Raw genomic sequence first — 12,324 nt, 5'->3', positions numbered from 1 at the left:
TGTGGATGTGTTGGTAATATTTGGGAAATACAGTCCGCAAATTACACTGGTTGAAGTCTCCAGCGTCGATAAGGACGACCTCGGGGTGAGCGGTTTCTACCGCGCTGATGACGACATGGGGTTTGCTGAGCGCAGCTGTGGCGTCGGCTCGCGGGGGGTGTAACCAGCAGCCTGAGACACAGCAGTGAATTCCCTCGGTAGAGAGTAGGGACGGCCTTTCAGCAGCAAAAACTCCACGTCTGGTGAACAGCGTCTATAAACAGTCTGTAAATCTCCACAAGTATTGACATACTTGATGCACATCTCATGTGTTGATTCTTAAACACGTACGGACTCTTAAATAATCACATTAAAGCACAGTGAATAGATAGTTGTGTGTTTATTCACGTTATAATGAGGTGGCATAAAAAGCTGTGATATAAAATGATTCTGGAACATTGTTTTACTAAAGAATAGACAAACAAAGAATGAGCACAAGTTAAACTCATTACATCACAGAACGATGCTCTTGCCAACAACTATTTCACTTATTCATCACACTCCTATCGAGTCCTGCAGCATACGTAATGTCAGTTTGCAGGAGTGTTTAAAATATTCATAATGTGTGTGTACTTGGAACGTGATGGTGTGTGTGCACGCAGTGACACGTGGGTAACACACAGTGTGGTTATGCATTATGTTCAGACACAAATGAGACCATTTCACAGTGAGTCTGAATGCTTGCCCATCTTCCAAAAGCAGATGTGTGTGAGCTTCACCGTCATCTGCTGGATTACTGAGGCTACAGTCAAAGCCTCTTCTGTCCCCATCAGGTTGTGCATCTGGAAGAGAAATAAAAACCTCTCCAGTCATTTTATGCAAACAGTTAAATATAATGCTCATTGCGACAGTCATATGCTGTAGAATCAGGGTGGAAATCTAAACTTTCCATCAATTAAATGAATAGTTGGACACAGCAGAAGTTCTAGGAGGAGATGCTCAATTACAGGACAGTTGATTGCACTGCTGCCATCAGGATAAAAACCAGACTGATGAGACATTTAACTGTCTCATGGACATGAGGGCACGTCTGGCCCTTTCAGTTTGCACTGAGGATCTGTCCATCACCCGACTCGGTCCCTGCCTTTGTCCCTGAGGTTCTTCAGGTGACAGGAGATGTGAAGCAGCCTCTGTAGCTTCACGTGCATCGTACTTCTGTGTGCCTTTGATCGTTTGATCACTGATGATAATCTCGCCCTCGTCTGTCCATTATGTGCATTCAGCCTGTTTCCTACTTTTTTTAGGCATGTGTCGGATGACATTACTCCAAATCACATCTCTTCTGAGCCCTTCATCAACATCTGTTGAGGCACAGCTGCTTTCATGGGGTGGTAGTGATGGAGACAATACGCCCGTCTCCCGCTCGCCCTGTCGCACCACAGACAAGTGTCTCTGTAAAATACCACCATGTGTTTGGGCCTTTTCATACATGTCGGCGTCAGGTTGCTTCAACACATCGGTTCATTTTGCACGGCCGGTCTTATAGAGCTGCGCTGCTCATGTTGCTGCTGCTTCATCCATTCAATCTGCTGCAGGGGACCAGAGACATTATTTGAGCGTGCTCCATTTGACTTCCCCCGGTTGACGAGGTTAATTATAAAAGGAACGGTAATAAAAATCCCCCCGTCTGATTGAGCCTCTTTTCCTTCTTGTTGAGTCTGATCTTTTTATCGGCTACCAGTCTGATGAGATTCTTCTTCTTCTTTAAAAGTACAAACTGTTTGTCGGTCAACGGGATCTGACCTCTTAACACGTTGATCTCACACAGTGCATTAATCCAATCTCTGTTTGCATCAGCCACAATGACTCTCCTCACACGGGGAGAGGATTCATACATGGATTCTAACAGAGTCACATTCCTCCACATGCGTGACCACATTCTGTGTCTGAGCGACAAAATGAGATAGTTAGTGTTTAAACTAATAGTGCGGCTAACTTTACCCTGAATAAATACATTCTGCACTAAATACATACAGCTGAGATTTCTATGATGTACGTATTTGGTAAAAACATTGATAACTTCTATATCATTACTGCTGGCATTCATTAAATGGTCTCTGATGAGTCGGTTGTCTTTGTCCTGTGGTAGTAAAACATCATCACAGAGACTCTGGTAAGCCCTCTGCAACGTATATAAAGGCTGCCAACATGAATAAATGTGCACCATGTTATCAAAACGCGGTGAAATATTCTTGATAAAGAGTCTTTGCTGGATTCGATGGTCCTCACTACCAAACTAAAGGGATGTTGTAGCCGCGCATCAAACCCTTGATCCCCATTAGTAGCCAGAGGGCAGCGTGGTGTAATCGGGCAACACCCGCCGCTTATTGTTCACCACTTGGACTTTCCTTTTTAAGACGGAACCTCTTCTTGTCCCGTTTGATGGTTTCAGACAGTCAACGTATGTGTGCTGTGATTGGCTACAGCAGATGGAACGAGACCAATCAGCGCGTGGGGCGGGACAACAGCCGCGTCACGGCCATTTAACGCGACGCCTTTGCATCTGACGCTGGTTTTACCTTGTAGCGTGTCGTGTGCGTAACATACAAACTGTGTGACGTCGTCTTCTTCGGCCCGGACACACACATCACATGTTTAGTTGGTCAGTCACCAAGATGTGGCCCAAGGGGGGGAACCCGATCGCCGGCCCCTGATGTAAAGACAACGCTGTCTGTGTCGCAGTACAACAGCCTCTCCTGCAGCTTATCTAGCAAGTCGTAAAGCATCAACCTGGCGTGGGCCGTTGTCATGGCTCCTGTGAAGACATTTACGTCTCTTACACCAGAGTTGCTGCTGTCTGCATGACGCCGCTGCACCAAAGCCGCCTCATCTGGGATCAAACAGAATTGTCTCACATCAAACTGGTCGTGAACATGAACTGTGATCAGCTCACATGTTACTCCTCATGCTAAACCGGCCCCACAGAGAGTTTGTTACAGCTCCTCATGGCTTTGTGGACACACATTTAGTCTGGGTTTAGCTGAGATGTCCTCCTTTTATTTCTCCCCATCAGCCTGTGTTTTGACGTGGCCCCGATAGCCTGATGCCTCCTGCTTGCATTTCATGAACGTCTTCACATGTCCACTAAACAATGTGCTTGTTTGTTGGGAGAATGCCAGACTTCATGGGTGGACACAATCCGCTGACCCTTTTCCACAGACGTCTGTAGCTCCAGGGACCCGAACCCCAGACAGCTGCCTCTCTCTCTCACTGTGAACACACTCACAAGGTTGGTTCAAAGTGTCAGCACACAACCCGCACAGCGGGAACATGAGCTTTCCATGACATCTGTACGGCAAGACGGGGAGAAACAGCCCTCGGGGGGGGGGGGGGACTGTGCACTTTATGAAGCCGTAGTAATTATCCATGGACTCAGAATCCCTGACGATAATCTGGAGGTGGCCGACGGGATGCTGTTTGTTTCTCTGTACAGTTGGATACAGACTTGTAAAGTCCTAGTATCTGATTTTTTCATCATCGCAGACCTTGTGGTACAACTTCATAGCATCTGTACGCCGGCCAAAGAGCCTTTGTAGGATCCAGATGTTTGTGCTGTTTGTACGTGGCCATAAAGGCCTGTACAGAAGCGCTGGATGGTTCTGATGAGGCCCACTCACACTCCCACATCAGCACAACGTTCAAACCCTGTTGTTTCTGCAGGGCATCTGTTCTCTCCATAAGCGCCTTGTGTTGTTACCATACGGGACTTTGGTGACGGGGTTCATGTCGCTCTGTACGCGACATTTGACACATCCGGGAAAAAAACACCCGGCCGATTCATAACAAGCGAATTCTAACCGTCCACATAGAACGGAGCAGACTGGTGCTCCCCGTGGTTGAGTGCATGTCTGATGTCAATATTCTCCGTGTGGGACACGTATTCAGGCCACTGCATGGAAACATCAGAATACGTCTTCTTGTGTCTTGTGGAGCCCCTCGTGTGTCAGAGCCACCGTGTCCCGCGGGAGGAACAAGGTTCTGAACACACCCAAACAGCTGGATGGCAAAGTGGTGAGAGGAACAGGGTGGAGCTGCGTGCGTTCTAGGAATGTTCCACCATGAATGGAGCACGCGCTCCACAACGCCTCTACGTCATTGACACAGCAGGCTGAGCTCTGCCTGGAAATCACATTTCTCTCCACAAACTGTGCTGCACCACCTCATGAAGGAAGTTTGTTCAGTGTCACACGTCTCGTACCCGTAGTAAGACGGGTCGGGGTCTCTGCCAACGTAGTATTCATTCGCCCTCGTGTTGAACTTGTGTGGAAAATAACCTTTTCCCACATCCTCAAACCCCAACGCCGCGGGTGTTTGTGCCAAACGCATGCGTAGAAAACTAAGTGAGTCTTCTGATGTCTGCTGGTCTGCGTTGTCATACATCAGTGTGACTCCCACTCATGACCACCGTGGGCCGGATCTTCTGTTTTACAAGATACTCCAGGATGATAGAGTTGTCAAACCAGATGCATTGTGGGCTATGGATGTATAAGCTGTGTGTTCTGGTCTTGTGTCGTTCCTCACAAGGTGCTTACCGTTATGAACGCGTGTCTCACAGTCATACAACATGTGTGCTGTTTGAGGCTCTTTCTTTTCACTGGGTTGAATGAAGCATTCATGCTCGTCCTCAGCCTCCATTTGTGGCTCCACAGTGGAAACACACGTCGGCTTGCATGTGTGCGCTTTTTACCGCCTCTGTGTGTTTCTCCACACGCCTCACAGTATTTCACAGCGTCACACGGTACGACGGCGTGTACTGCTTCTGGACGCTTGTGCTGATCAAAACCATATTTAGATTCACATCTGCGTTCACACACAGTAAAATTGCCAGTGTCAATACAACACTTAAAGAGTCAATTTTAACACTACCTCAGTGAACATATGGTCCCTATCTACAGGGTGTAAAATGTACACTGAACACAGAGTTAAATTTCCAGAGTCAATTTTACTCTGGTTAGAGTTAAAATTTTACACTAGGTGCAGTGTAGTGTAATAATATTAACTCTAAGAAGTGTCAATCAAGTTTTACACTATGTAAGAAGTAACACCCATAGTTTTATTCACATGTAACACTAAAGAGTTATAAAAGAAATAACCTTTCCAGTGTTAAACCTACTTTACACTATGTTGATTATGAAATCACTCCAAAGAGTGTTGATTTTAACCAACTCCTACCAGTGTTGCATATCTATGCAGGGGAAAAACACACAGACAATTGTATCCATACTGTAATACATATTTATTCCAAGTAAACATGAAATATTGGCATCAAAAGTAAACCTAAAACATGTAAAGCTCACATCTTATCACAGTGGCAAAGATCTTGGTTGGTGCTGGATGACAGGAATGTTTTGATCAACATGATGGTATCTGCAAAGACAGCAAACTGAAATCAACATTATGATCTACAACCCCATACAAGCTGACAACCTGAAAATACCCTATTTCAGCTTTAAAAATTACAAACACAACTACATTTTCGGTCAAGTACATAAACTTATTACTTACCACCAGAGCACCACAGTACATTAAAGAACAACCTGAAAGAAAAAAGGAAAATATACATAATAAGTAACTACGTAGACCCCTCCGCCGTAGCCTGACGTGCACCTCCGAAAAGATCTAACTGCGAGTCGAGTTGACGTGGACCGCAAGTGCTGTGATTGGTCCGCTCAGAACGTAATTTGCGGCAGTTGCTGACATTTGAAAGTATCGAAAGTGCACTTGCTCGTCCAGGTCCCTCAGTGGGTGAACCAGTGTTGTAAGTTCACGTCTTCTCCGTAGCCTGCGCTTCAATATGAGCTTCGGCTCACCAAGGATTCGGCACCCGCAGAAACACACAGCCACACCCGCCGCCGCCGTAACGTGGAAGCATAAATTAAGCTTACAGCAGCTACAGCCATAGACATAAAGAATAGACATCGACCGCTGCTGCCTAGTGGTGCTGACGAGCCGCGGGGCCGCCAGCTTGGACCGGTCACCCGCTCCACTCAGTGTCAGCTGGCGCAACGAAGTGTCAGCGCGTCACTCGCTGAATACAAAAGCGATGTTCACGGGATTTTGTAGGCATGACACCGAAAACATGATTCGGCGTATTTTAATATTCATAGTAGGCGTAACAGTAATAATATTCTGGTATATAATATAATAATAAATATTTGTTTGCGCCTCAGCAGCCAGTGCAGCGTCTACTCTTTATATGTCTATGGCTACAGCAGCAGCTAACGGGAACCGAGCCTCTCGGAGCCGCGGCTCGGTTCACGTTAACTGGGTCGACTCGGTGCATTCCGCCGTCTGCCGGTGAACTAGCGGGTCCTATGAGCCCGTCCGCATGTCCGCGACATGTCCCGCTATGCTCGACCAAATTGTGACGTGACGCTAAAGCGATTTGCTCCGGCTCAAATAGAAATAATAAATATGACTGCTTCAACGAATTTTTGTCGTCATTTTACTGAAATAAATGTGCAAGCATGACACATAACACACCAGGACAGCTCGTCCTCGCTGACATTAACGTTACCTCGTGTCGTTTTTGTTCAGTTTGGTGTTGGTGGTCAGACATGTGGCTGCTACATTTAAGCTAACCGCCGACCCGATATCACGTTAGCCATTTGAAATTCGGTATTTGAAGACACGAACCCAACATTGACTAGTGTGGTGAATGAATACGTCCCTTTATTCTTATACAGATTCTACTGGAATGAAGAAAAACAACGGGAATAGTTTATCTAGAAAGACTTACCACAGTATTTCGATGCGAGGAAGATGGCGATGCCAGAATCCACATTCTCAGTTTGACCGGGAAAGTTGGTGGGCGGGGCTCTCCAGAGTATTTTTTGTGATACTCTGGAAGGTATCTTGCTCTAATCAGTGTTGAATCAGGGCCTGAGAGAGTCAATAACACTGACAGAGTAAAACCGCTGTTAACTCCGATTATTTTTCTGGTTCAATTTTACTCTGTCCATTGTTGGAAGAACTCCGGAAGAATTAAAATAGTTTGACACTGCCTTTTTGACACTGGCAAATATACTGTGAACGGTGGCAGGTGGAGGCAATCAGCCTCAGCTGAGCTGAATGTGTTTTGATGGCGTTGGTCTGGTTTTAAAATGCAGTAAGGGCGATCAGGAGGAGAGAGCCGCAGAGCGAGCGAGACGCCGGGAGCTCTCGCTGCGTTGACAACTGAAGCAACGAAATAAAAGGATTGTCTACCAAACCTGCTGTGTCCTGCCTGTACCCCAGAGAACATACACCGTGACATCTGCATTTCTGCAGACGTGGTCTCAGGGAACTGCAGCAAAGTGACATTAAACACAGGTTCATTCATCTAAGCCGGAGACCGATGAGGACAGATCAACAAAGAGGATATAAACAAGTAAATACATTCTCTTCTTGTGAGGCGAGAGCCTAATCAGGCAGGAAAGAATATACAATAAACCCTGACGATTCTACATGCGATATTGTCGAGGTAACACAGCAAAGTGCTCTCTCTTTGCGGCCTGAGGGGGGCGCTGGTCTTGGGCCGATGCCTCACCTGGCGTGCAACGTGACCCGGAGCCGGAGATGCTGCCGCGCTGGAAGCAGGCGGCCGCCCTGCAGCCGTTCTTCAGAGGTCACTCTGCAAAGGGGACGAAGCTGTTTGGGGAGAAAGTCACGGCCGCCATCCGCACTGCGATCCAACAGAGCTTCTCTGACTGTTTCAGTCAAATGAGTCACAGACATTTGGATCCACCAGGAACGACTGCTTTCCCTTAATGAATATCATCTCCTAGGTCGTTTTTCAATTAGCGTGAAAAAACAATAAACAGGACGAATCGTCAAAATGTGTCTTAGTGGACAAAGAGGAGGTGGCCTTGTTAAATATCAGCGTGGACGTGCACAGTCCTCTTTGTTCAGTGTGTAATGATCCGAGTGTTGCCTCTTGTGCCCTCAGGTCCTGTTTGCTGCCTTACTGGTTTACTCTGTTCCACCTGGCTCACACCTCCGTCTGCCTCCCTCTGCTGCCCAGTGGAAGTACTGCAGGCTGTTTGTCCACTTTACCTTCTGCTTTCTGACACTAGAGGTCCATGTTTGTCATGTTTTAAGTTGGTCATTAAAACATCAGTAGATCCACTTTTTAAGAAAAGCTTATGGAAATGCTTGTTTTATTCAAACGCGCACAGACCTCTCTGGGTGGAGTTCCCAGGAGAACAGAGCACCTTCGCTGTGGACCACCAGTATATGATTGGTGATAAATACCTTTTTTTACTGGGTGAAGTTCTCACTTTTATGATCTTAACTGTCTTTGATTGTATGTAGGTGGAGCACTGCTGGCCAGTCCTGTAACCAAGCCGCGTGTTCAAGCTGTGCGAGTCCTTCTTCCTGGATCTGGTGAGGTAAATCAAGCAGCAGGTAACAAACGTCTTCTAGTGACTCACAAGTCACCTCATGGCGCCTGTTACATGAAGGGCTGTTTGTGTTTTAGGTTTGGTACGACGTCCTCACTGCAAAGGCGCATAAAGGAGGCGGGACTCTGGGTCTGCCCGTCACCCTGGACACAGTTAGTGTTAAAGTCTCAATTCACACAGCGAGGGTTACTTCCTATGTCATATTCTATATGAAACGTGTGTTTTCCTCTCAGGTTTCTGTGTTCCAGCGTGGCGGCTCGGTGGTCTGCAGGTCAACAGGAAGTGGTTCCTGCACAGCCGAACAGCAGCAGCTCCCCCTCTCTATCACGGTGGCCCTGAACTCTGAGGTGAGCATCAAAGGGTTTCAGGTAATTAAATACAGGTGACTTTCTGACCAATAGTGATACAGAACAATGTCATTCAATGTCTTGTATTAAAGTCTTTGTTAATGGCTGACATTTTAGAGACGTTGTTGAACGTGCTGCTAATGAGATGTGTATATACATATTTTACTGTGCGGCGTGTTTGTACCCCGTCTCCATGGTGATGGAATGCTCGCCCCACATGAGTGTGTATTATTCCAACATTCATTTGCATACGGAATCAGAATATTTGCAAACGGAATCAGATGTTTCTGTTCATTGTCTTACTGAGTTCAGAGGGAGCAGTTCAGATATTTTCTCCAGAGAATTTATCAGCGACATCTGTCCGTTACAGAGTTAAGTAGCCTTTTGAAAGATTCAACACCCTTTTTCACAGACCACATTCAGTCAGTCATTTACCATCAAAACAAAAACCTTTTTACAGGATTTGAGCCTTTTTACAGGCTTTCCACCGGTCTTTTTAAAGACTACACTGAGTCGTTTACCGTCTATCAAACGCCTTTTTACAGGCTTTCCACAAGTCTTTTTATTGATATTCACCATGTACCACGGAAACAACCGGAGACCCGGAGCTGGCGCTTCACTGCTCTGGACTCCTCCGACAGGATACAACGTGAATATGGCACTTTCTCGTGCCCCCAATGAAGTGCACTACCTGAAAAGGCCAGTGAGCGAGCTGCATGCCTTCATTGACACTGAGGCCAATATGTGCCGCCGGTTACAAGATCAAGAGCCGGCCTACGATCGCATGGTTTGTGAGCACACAACAATGCTTTCAGACCACAAGATTCACACCACTAGCTGTGTCCTGAGAAGGGAGGGCGGTCGACTCGATCTCATAGACGGTTCACATCTTGTTTGGTATTCATATCCGCGTTTCTTCTTTTTTGGTCTATTAATTATAAATTGCACCTGCCACTGAGGATGGCCTTCACATGTGTGTATAAAAACTTTTACTGCTCGGAACAAATTCCATCCAGGATTTTAAAAAGGGTCTCCGAAAGACTTTCGACCAAGTCTCAACGGAGTGAGAAAGGGAAAGAGAGCTGAGTGGGCTGAAACAAGGACGACCATCTGTTTGTTTACGCCATTCGCTTCCAGTGTGTACTACTTGTTGTACCATTAGAGGATGCCCGTCTAACAAGTTTCCCTATTTCATGTACTGCTGCTATCAATGTTCCTTTGATCTGACGTTTGCTTCCATCATCCAGATACTGTATCAAGTGTATCGTGCACTTTACACTCAATAGCAGCACTCAACAATTTACAGCCCATCTCTGAGTTTAGGAGGAGACTAAAAAACTACAAACATTAATACAAAAAACTGACACAATGAACAACTATTCTCATCACCTTCATTCCTCATTTAAATCTTTCACAACCGTGTCTCATTGTTACTGACAGTTTCCCTCTATTAGTAAATCAATGTTTCGTACTGGTTGTAAATCTATTTTCTGACACTCTCAATAGTCTGTACTCTCTATTCTCCCTTCTTCTACCTGGAATGTGAGTCGTAAACTGGGGAGACTAAGGCTGCTTATCTGGGCTGTTGGGAAGCAGTGGGCGTCGGTGTGTCACCAGTTAGTTGTTATGGGGGTTGTATGAGGGGGGGGGAGGTGGACCCGTCCTCTGGTTCTGCCGGGCTGCGTTGTATAGAACAGCCGTGGTGGAGCGTTTGGTCGCATGTCCCTTTCATAACTCCTGGGACACTCTCTGCACCAATGGTCCTCCTGTCCACATATATAACATCCATGTCCTCTATTGTCCCCCACGTTGTCTGCTGGAGACCCATTGAACGGTCTCTACCTGCTGGATATTTGTCCTCTGGGGGGGACGGGGTATTGGGGCTGTTTGTCTCTCACCTGCAGTGGTCTCTTGTCTTGCTGTCTCTTGTTTGCTTCTGCTGCTGCAGATATCTGAGAATGTCTATGAGGAGGACGTCCAACAGCAGCTTCTCCTCCTTCGCCGTGGTTTGGATGGGTTCTCTGCACATGTGGTTTGATGGACAGGAGTCCTGATGTGATGGACAGCTCTTCTGTGGCCCCCTGGTGTTCATGTTCACAGCTACCTGCTTCCTCTTCCTCTCCTATTTCCACCACCACGCTCTCGTGACCCTCATGTGACGATGTCATCTTTGGTTGTTTCCCTCAGGCTCATCTTCTCCATCGCTCACGACTTCCCCCGTTCCTCCTCTCAGATGGAACAGAGGTTCTTGTTCTGGATGCTGGGTTTCACAAAGGGACTGTTTGAAGTTCTCCTTTTCTCTGCATGTGGCGGGAAGGACCTGGCCTCTCCTGTGCAGCTGCTGTCATTTCTGGGTACAGCTGAGGGGGGGCATGGGTGTCTGCACTGAGAGGGGTGACATCTTGACTGGGCTCACAATCTGCTTCTTCTTCTTCTGCCAGTCCAACAGCAGGTTTGGGGGTGTTTGGGTGGACTGCCCTCCAGTAGGCGAGCAGCCGCTTGGTGCAGACACGTCTCTTCTTACTTATCTAAACGGCCGGCTCCCACATAAGCCGTAGTGGCTTGGTTTCCTGCTGCTACAGTCTCCCTCCACACCTTGCGCCTGTCTTCACCCACAGGTGGTGACCTGGTTGGGAACCACCCATTCTTCTGCCATCTTCTCAAGCATCTCTTCATCCTCCTCCACTCCCTTTCTCTTTCTTTGGGCTCCATCTGATCTTCATCTGCTCTCTGGTCCTTGTAAAAGTAACCATGATGCAACCTGGTGTATCTAAAGAACCCTGAGCTGTCCCTATTGTCCCAGGAGCTATTGTGTCACTGACTATGAGGAGACAAATGATGTATATTCTAAACTAATGAAACCTACAAAACATGTTGAATCAGATCGACAACTGAAATCAGCAATGCAAAGTAAACTACTGGATCTGAAACTGAGACAGTCAATGAAAACGCTGAGTCAAAGTAATAACTACAATACAGGTCAAAACGCTATCAATACAGGTCAAATTATCCAAAAAAATCTCAAACTGCTCCAAGAAAATCAAACCAGTTTTGACTTGAGCAAATTCAAAATAAAAGTCCAACTCAATGAAACCTGAGATTAAACTTATACAATACGGCGTAAACACTTCCACAGGAGAGAGAAGAGGAAACCCCAAAAACCCATCATCTTAAGGTAAAATCCCTACAGTCATAATTAAATTCAAACTAAAAAGCCAATTAAGAAAGTAAAAGTCTAATGTGGCGAAATGGTTTCCTATTCTACCGGCAACGCCACTTGGGATTGGCCCAAGAGCTTTTAAAGCACACTGGTTCGTTCCACTCAATAGGCAAGGGCTCGTGGTTCCCAGTTTACAAAAACATTTTTATTCAATAAATATACATTACCGTAAAATCTAACATCAGAAAATAAGAAAAAACTAATTGCTAAGGCCTAATGGTGAGAAGCGCCGGTGAAGGGGAAGGAAAATGAATAGAACAAACTTAGAGAAAACCAAACCAGAGTTCACCCAGTGATCGCAGAACAATCCAATGGGACACGACACACGAGGAAGACC

General features: G+C 46.4%; 1 protein-coding gene and 1 long non-coding RNA gene across 2 annotated transcripts in view; both read right to left on the bottom strand.

Annotated features, from left to right (window-relative positions):
- LOC144390248 (protein NLRC3-like) overlaps positions 1-12,324 on the bottom strand; it is a 124,050-nt gene that overhangs the window by 69,226 nt on the left and 42,500 nt on the right. The window lies entirely within an intron of this gene.
- On the bottom strand, positions 5,257-7,360 carry LOC144390346 (uncharacterized). Its single transcript, XR_013454370.1, has 3 exons — positions 6,779-7,360; positions 5,545-5,576; positions 5,257-5,406 (listed from the first exon to the last, which is right to left on the bottom strand). It is a non-coding gene; the product is annotated as an uncharacterized LOC144390346 (long non-coding RNA).

The sequence above is a fragment of the Gasterosteus aculeatus genome, chromosome 21, assembly GCF_964276395.1.
Source record: "Gasterosteus aculeatus chromosome 21, fGasAcu3.hap1.1, whole genome shotgun sequence".
NCBI classification, from domain to species: Eukaryota; Metazoa; Chordata; class Actinopteri; order Perciformes; family Gasterosteidae; genus Gasterosteus; species Gasterosteus aculeatus.
The sequence above is the reverse complement of the archived record's forward strand: the minus strand, read 5'-3'. Positions and strand labels throughout refer to the sequence as shown.